At 55.5% G+C, this 7,301-nt stretch overlaps 2 long non-coding RNA genes across 2 annotated transcripts; both read left to right on the forward strand.

The window, feature by feature from the left end:
* Window positions 1-1,470: 1,470 nt before the first annotated feature.
* On the forward strand, window positions 1,471-3,991 carry LOC103672475. Its single transcript, XR_571182.2, has 3 exons — window positions 1,471-1,539; window positions 2,069-2,248; window positions 2,478-3,991. It is a non-coding gene; the product is annotated as an uncharacterized LOC103672475 (long non-coding RNA).
* Window positions 3,992-5,101: 1,110 nt separating this feature from the next.
* Window positions 5,102-6,958, forward strand: LOC121103696. The gene is made up of 2 exons (XR_005835883.1): window positions 5,102-5,154; window positions 5,700-6,958. It is a non-coding gene; the product is annotated as an uncharacterized LOC121103696 (long non-coding RNA).
* Window positions 6,959-7,301: the final 343 nt, after the last annotated feature.

Consider the following 7,301-nt stretch of genomic DNA (forward strand, 5'->3'; position numbering starts at 1 on the left):
GGAAGGGACAGCCAAGGTCACAGTGAGAACTTCCCAATGGCCAGTCTACCAGTCTAAGAGAGCCAGAAACACTCGCCAAATTGGGACACTTCTTTCCCTGGTTTTGTTTGGTGGCGGGGGTGGGGTGGGGTGGGGGGGTGGGAGGGAGTGCGGGGAAGGATGATTCAGGGAGGTTTGGGCAATGCTTCATCCTCATAGGCTCACGGATTCAGAGACTCTTGTAGTTGGACGGAGCTTTGGTCTACCCCCAGTCGAATGCTGAGGACAGAGTCCCAGGGGCAGGCCGTGATTTGATCAGTGAAGCTGGGACCAGAACTCACACCAGCTGGTCGCTGGTCGTGGGTCAGTGCACACAAGTTGTAAATGACTCACACGTATTATCTCCGAACTCCTGACTAAGACATCCAGCTGCCTACCTGACATCTCTTCTTGAATGTCTTAAAGGGTCCTCCAACTCAGTGTGTCTAAGACTGAACACTTCATCTTCCCCTCATACTGGTTGCAGGCTCCGTGTGTGGACCTCCACCTACCCAGCCGAGCGAGCCAGCAAGAAACGCACACACACTCTTTCTCATACCCTCTGTACCCCATTGGTTCCTGAGTTCTGCTGATTTTATCTCTTAAATTCTTCTTTAGTCCCCCCCCCACCCCTTTCCTCCACTTCCTACATCATTACCCTGATGCAAGGTACCCTGACCTTTCACCTCGGACCTAGTGCAATCGCCATCTACCTGCTAGGGGCGCCTGAGCGCATTCTGGACCATTCCTCACAATGCAGTCACATGACCTTGACAGAGCCCAGACCTAGTCATTGTCACACGCACACACACCAGCTTGGGAAAACCTCAGTGTCTTCCCTTCATCTTTAGGATAAAGACAAAGCTTATTAACGTGACTTCCAAAGCCCTACATCACCTGGCTCCTACTTGGCTCGGCCACCTGCTCTCATATCATACGACACATGCTCTTCCTGTCCCCACACCAGCCACACTGACCAGACAGTCCCACACCGTAGCCATTCAAGGTTATCCAGCTCTTCCTCCCTTCCTCCCTTGGCCTCGGTAACACCTTTTCATCCTTTCGATTCCAGCGCATACTCCATTTTCGGAGGAAACCCTTCCTGAGTGGGTCAAACCCTCCTGTGTTATGTTCTTGAAGCACCTGTCACGGCTCACGGTTTACATGGGTTTGGTGAGTGAGTGGCGAATGGCGCTTCCTCACGTCCTATAAGCTCCACGAGAGGAGAGACCAGGTCTGGTCATGCCCTAGGTGCATCGTTAAGTGCCTGGCGCTTGGGAGGCCCCGAAACATTTGCTCACTGAGCAAGTGAACTAACGAATGCTCCATTTCTCCTATTTTCTCCAAATATGACACAATGAAGAAAAATCACCACTTTTTGTCCACAGATGGCCTCCTGTGCCTCTTTCTGAAACAAGATGGGAGGTTAGATCGCGAGACGCATGTGAATTCGTTTGTACCACGAACCTTACATCCTAATAGTTTCCTTTCTACATTCCTGAGGAAGATCGCCATGTTCTGGTAAGCAGAAAGAAAAACAGACCGAAGTGATATGTACAGTATGACTCTACTGTCATTTTTAAACTCACTGAAAACGAAGAGCAGCAAATAGTGGGATATGAGTGACCTTCCTTCCTTTTTTCTTTTTTGGTAAATTCTCCATTATGTATTACTCGGTAGAGAAGTAAAAAGTATAAGAACTTTTCTGAACATATTCACACACACACACACACACACACACACACACTGGTTTAAAAAATGGAAGGTCATGTGTTCACATACCCAAGAATGGAAACCATATTTCCCCTCAGCCTGGGGCCTTTCTGAAAGTAGAAACCACTTCACTTCCCCTCTGTATTTCTCTCCGCACCATCCTCTCCCCACTTCAGCCAGCACTCTTAGTTCCAAGTGCCAGAAAACCAACTCAGATTAATTTAGGCAAAAGGGAAAGGTAGATGCTTCCATAGCCGGACAGTTCCAGGCATGGTAGCTCTCAGAGCTCAAGGGATTGGTCTTTCTCTGTGTCTTGCCTTGGCTTTCCTCCCAGCAGTCCCGGATTCCTATGTGCTACCAGCAGAGAGCACCCCTCACCCTGGCAAGTGTCTTGATGCTGATCCCTGCACCGGTAGCTGTGGCCAGGGTGCGAGTGGGGCCAAATCTCTTACTGGCCAGGCCTGGGCCAGGTGCTAACTTCTGGCCGTGGGACCTACAGGAATCTGACAGATTAGAGGTGAGTGGTTCGGAACTGGAATGCCTTTGCCAGAATGAGGGGCAAGGCGCTGTGTGCAGGCAAAACAGAAGGTTACCAGCGCACACGGAGCACCCGGGCTCTGCCCGCAGCACTGCCTGGCTGGCCTCGTGCTGGAACCATCTGGGGAGGGAGGCAAGTGGAGAGTCGGGCAGCAGGACCTTTCCACATCAGCTGCTGAACCTCCATCTACTTCCATCTGTGCCAACAGTCTCAGCTGAACATTCAGAGGGAGGGATTCGGAGTCTATGCACGTCCCAGAAAGTGGGGAGGAGGAGGAGAGCGATGTTTGCCAAGTCGCATGGAAAATTGCCCTTGAGCTTCTCCAAACACCGTATGCCAGGAGGCCCAGCTTGATAACCGGTAGAACTGGGGCCCTGACTGGCTAAGCAGGCCACTCAGGATGGCTGGGAGGACCTGGTGGCCTGGCTTCCCTCCCAGGAGCTGGGCCCATGGGCTGGTGAGGGCTCCGTGAGTGCAGATCAGGCTCTGAGGGATAACCCTCTCAGGCAACCCTCTGCTGGTGAGGGTGTAAGATGAAGAGGAAACATGACTGATGGGTTCGGGAAGTTCCCAGCCCGACCAGAGAGAAGTAACAAGCCAAGATCGAGGCTGTACTTTGGGGCATTGGGCTTGATGCGCCGGTCCCTGGTCCCTGTCGGAGAGACAGCATGCCAGCCCCCTCTATGCGGGGGATTAAGTTTGTCCCACGCTGTCTTTACTTGTGTTGTCCACTCGATTATTTCTGCCCTTGGAGTCCCAGCCCATTCTGACCACAAAGCCTGCGGCACGACCCACTGCACCTAGGAGCCCCAGCACGGCGCCTGCCCCGACAAGAGAACCGTCCCTTCTCACTCTGGCCCAGCCCCTCATCTGCCTGGAAGGCCCCCCAGGCAAGGCTGGTACAGGCTCTCTTGGTGGAATCTCTGCTGGAGGGAAAGGTCCCAGGGAAGCCTGAGCCCAAAATGAGGAGTAAGGTTGGTTCCCGCAGGGGCCTCCTGGGGGGAATCTTCTGCAGGCGTCACCATTTCCAAATACTCATCACCAAGGCTGGGAAAAGGCCAGTGCAGGAGAAAGTGGCAGAGAGCCGGGGGTGAGGAAGTGAGAGCAGATGGAGGCAAGAATGGGAGAAGACAGCGCTGAGCAGCCCCGAGCCAGCCAGCCCAGCGGATGTGGGGACACCAAGCCACACCCTGCTGGACGGTCCCCTGGCAGCTTGCAGGAGAACCTCGGCCCAGCACTGTCTGAACCAGCAGCCCACCAGTGAGCTCCTGGGGCTTGATGAGGCCATCGGATGAGCCAGCCTCCTCCTCGCCCCTCTTCCTCTGTCCCCCACCTTGCAGTGCACTTCTCCCTGCTCCCTCCTGTGTCATGCCTCCGCCTCCTCCCCTGAGCTGGCCTCCTCTCACACAGCTTAATGGTGCCGAGCCTGTTTGCGCAATGAACTGCCAGTGCTTGGTGTTTAAGACCGGCAGGCACTCCCACAGGGGTCCTTCTTGATCTTTCTGCTGCTACTGAGAAGACGGATTGTCCTGGCAAGTTCTTAATAAACATTTAATGAATGAACGGATTAACGAATGAACACCTGCTATCTGATTTGAACCCCAGCAACCCTTTAAGGCAGCCCAGAGAGTTACCATTAGTGCCATCTACGGCTGGGGGAAACTGAGACCCAGAGAAATTATATGCTACACATAGGTAGGCAATGGCCAACTGGGGTCAGAATCCTGTTCTCCCAGTACCCGCGACTGCACTACCCTGGACCCACAGCCTATCCCTTTCACCCCCCTGCACCCTCTCAGCCACCCCTTGGGGTTCAGAGAGCCAGACTGGAGGAAAGCACATGGATCATGTGGGCCGATTTGCACCCCGCTGGCTCTGGGCTGGGGGGACAGGTGGTCTGGGTGGCTCTCTCTGCTTGCTGTGATGGCCTCCTCCCTGGGTCCCCAGCATTCCGCAGCTCCTCTCCCCTGGGGTCTGCCTGCCCAGCACAGTCACCTCAGAGCCTCCACTGCATTACAGTGAAACCTGGCTGCACATGGCAGTGACCTTTGACCTGCTGGCAGGAAGGGACCAGATTAAATGTTCAGTGACCTCCTTGACTTCGGGACTGTGGGGGAATAGGAGAAAGCAGGATTCCCAGGGAGTTGGAGGTGGGAGACACTAGCATACTTTCCAATCTCCACTGGTGGTCGTGTGGCCGCCACTGGAGGAGCTCTTCTGGCACCCAGAAGACTTTAACCTCAGGGGTGGACTTCACAGAGGACAGCTTCGAGGTGCTGGGGACACTCCTGCCCCTCCAAACCCCACTACCATTCCTGTGCACCAGTTTCTTTGCCATGAGGCCCCGAACCTGGTGGAGGACGGATAAAGGCCTTAATTACGTGCTTCTCATTGTCAACCAATTTATCTGATCTTTTCCAGGACAATGGGGGGGGGGGGGAGTGTAGCTGATAAAGGAGTGATAGTCCGACTAAAGCTACTAGCCACAAGTGGCAATTTAAATTCAAATTCATAAAATGAAATAAAAAATTCCTCAGTTGCACATTTTGAACAGCCAGAGTGCTCAGTAGCTACTGGATTTGACAGCACAGATACAGGACGTTTCCATAACTGCAGAAAGTTCCATAGGACAGGGCTGGGCCAGAGACTGACCTTGGCTCCCTGATAACCTAGCAGACCCCTTTTGGAAACTGGGCATGTCCAGGGTGGGGGTGGGGGGTTGGGTATTGGGGGATAGGGCTCCGCCGGCCCAGTCATCGCAGTGGGGAGGGTTCAGGCTTTGAGGGAAGGCACCACCTCCCACACTGCTCCGGGCCCGGGCCCGGGCCCCGCGGGCGCCCCCTGCCGGCTGGGAGCTGCTGGGCGCCGGAGGCGCGGCTCCGCGGGTGAGGGGACTCAGCAGAGGGTGCGGGCGGGGTGAGCGCGCGGAGCCGGGTCCCCGGGGAGGTCGGCGCCGCGGGGAGCTGGCTGAGGCCGAGCAAGAGCGACGGGACACCTGCGGAGAGCGGCCTGCGCCCCTCTTTCCCCCGGAGCAGGGAGCTCCCTGCTCTCTCCGCGCCCCAGCCGTCGCCGTTAACCTGGCGGTTAATTATTAATTTCTCTGCTCGGCTAGAAGCGAAAGTTCCGCCGGACTCAGACGGGGAGGGAGCCTCGGAAGCGCTCCCAGCCGCTCGTTTTGCCGCGGGAAGCAGAGGCCAGGGCAGGGCGAAGTCACCTGCACCGGGCTGCGGCCTTGGCGGGGGGGGGGGCGAGGGGGGAAGGGGGGACGGGGGGCGGTGGCAGGGGTGGGGGTTGGGGGGAATGGAATGGTAACGTTCTTTCCTCTCCTCGGCCCCTTCCTCCCCCGCCACCCCGCTTCGGGGACTCCACTCACTGGCCTCCTCTTACCGATTGTCCATCCCATGCCTGCTCCTTGTGCCAAACTCCGCAGGGCGCCTCAGCCTCGGTGGCTGATTCCGTCGTCCCCCTCTGCTGGATGAGCAATCTCAGAATGCTGCGGCGAGGCCCCCGACGTGGCACAACTCAGGGGCAGAGCGCAGAACCGAACCCAGGTCTGGCGGACACGGGCCCAGCGTCGCTTTCTGTCCCCACAGCTGCCCAGCCCCGGAGATGCCTGCACCCCAGTCTACCCAGTGAACAACTACAGGAGTAGAGGAAACAGGGGCGGCACTGCCCAGGCCTCCAGCCTCCCTTCCCCACTCGCTCACAAGCCCTTACTATTACTACAACCTTAATCAGTCCGAAAATCCTGCCAAGGATTCATGTCAGGCTACATTATAAAATGCTCCTTTGGGCTGAAAGCAATTGTTAAGTGAGACACTCCGTCCAAGAAGTCCCTTTCCTGACTGCAGCCACCCCATCTGTGGCCGAGACTTCAAGGTTTTGGTTCACAGGTGGCAAGGCCAGGGAAGGAACTCATTCAAAAAATGGGGATAAAAGTATTCTGAAATGAAGCTGGACGTCCCAGGAAGCAAGATTAGGTCTCCCAGGCCCTTGGGTACAATGAGGCACGCAGGCGGCCGCACACTCCGAGGCAAGGACTGGGCCTATTAGAATCTATCTGGGAGGTGCGGCCCTGACCCAGCATCCATCCTGGACCGGTGGGCACCGCGGGGGCTGAGTTTCGCAGGGAACCCAAGGTTCGTCCCCCTCCTCGCCACGAGATGTCGCTGCTGCTCACAGTTGGAGGGCACGGGGCGGGATCAACTCCCCAGCGGACTTCCGGCATCAGAAACTCTCCAGCCTTCTGTGTTTTTAACAGACCTTACAGGGGATTTTGATGCTCGCACAAGATTGAGAACCACTGATACAGGTCATCCTGTGGCCCCTGCAGTCTTGCTCCTCTGCAGGTAACTCAGCCTGTCACCCATCTGGAGTTCCCACCCTGCTCCCTAACATGAACCTACGTTCTCAGAGCTTCCATTTCCCCTATGGCAAAATGGGGGTGATAGTACCCACCAGACAGGGCTGTTATGAGGCCAAAATGAGACAGTGTCTGAAAATGGCTCTGCAGACCAGGGCACTGTGCTGTAAAGCTGTGTCATGGCACTTGCTGTTCTAGTTCCTTCATGACTAGCTCCAAACATTTGAAATGCCGCTTATTCTGAGGGTTCCATCGCCTCTCTTTTCTTCTCTCAACACCCCTATTTCTGTCCAGCGTACACCCCAATAAAAGCTCAATTCCACAGAGCACTCCCCATGTTCTAGACCCTGTTTTATGTATTTTATTTAATCCTTACACAGCCCTACGACGTCGGTACTATGAGGGACGATGATAAGGACACTAAGGTGCAGAGAGATTAAATAATTTCCCCCAGATCATGTAGTTAGCAAGTGGTGAGGCTGGATTTGAACTCAGGCAGCCCAACACAGTGCTTGTGTTTGCCAGGTCTACCCAAGGCTGCCCCTACAGCGTGGTTCCCGCGCCCTTGTATGGTGCGCAGCGGTGTGGAGTGGTGGAAAGAGCGCTGGGTTTGGATTCACTTTCTAGCTCTGTGATTGCAGCTGAATCACTGAACCTCTTGGTACATCC

Source organism: Ursus maritimus, unplaced genomic scaffold (assembly GCF_017311325.1).
Source record: "Ursus maritimus isolate PB19 unplaced genomic scaffold, ASM1731132v1 scaffold_2, whole genome shotgun sequence".
Classification (NCBI taxonomy): domain Eukaryota; kingdom Metazoa; phylum Chordata; class Mammalia; order Carnivora; family Ursidae; genus Ursus; species Ursus maritimus.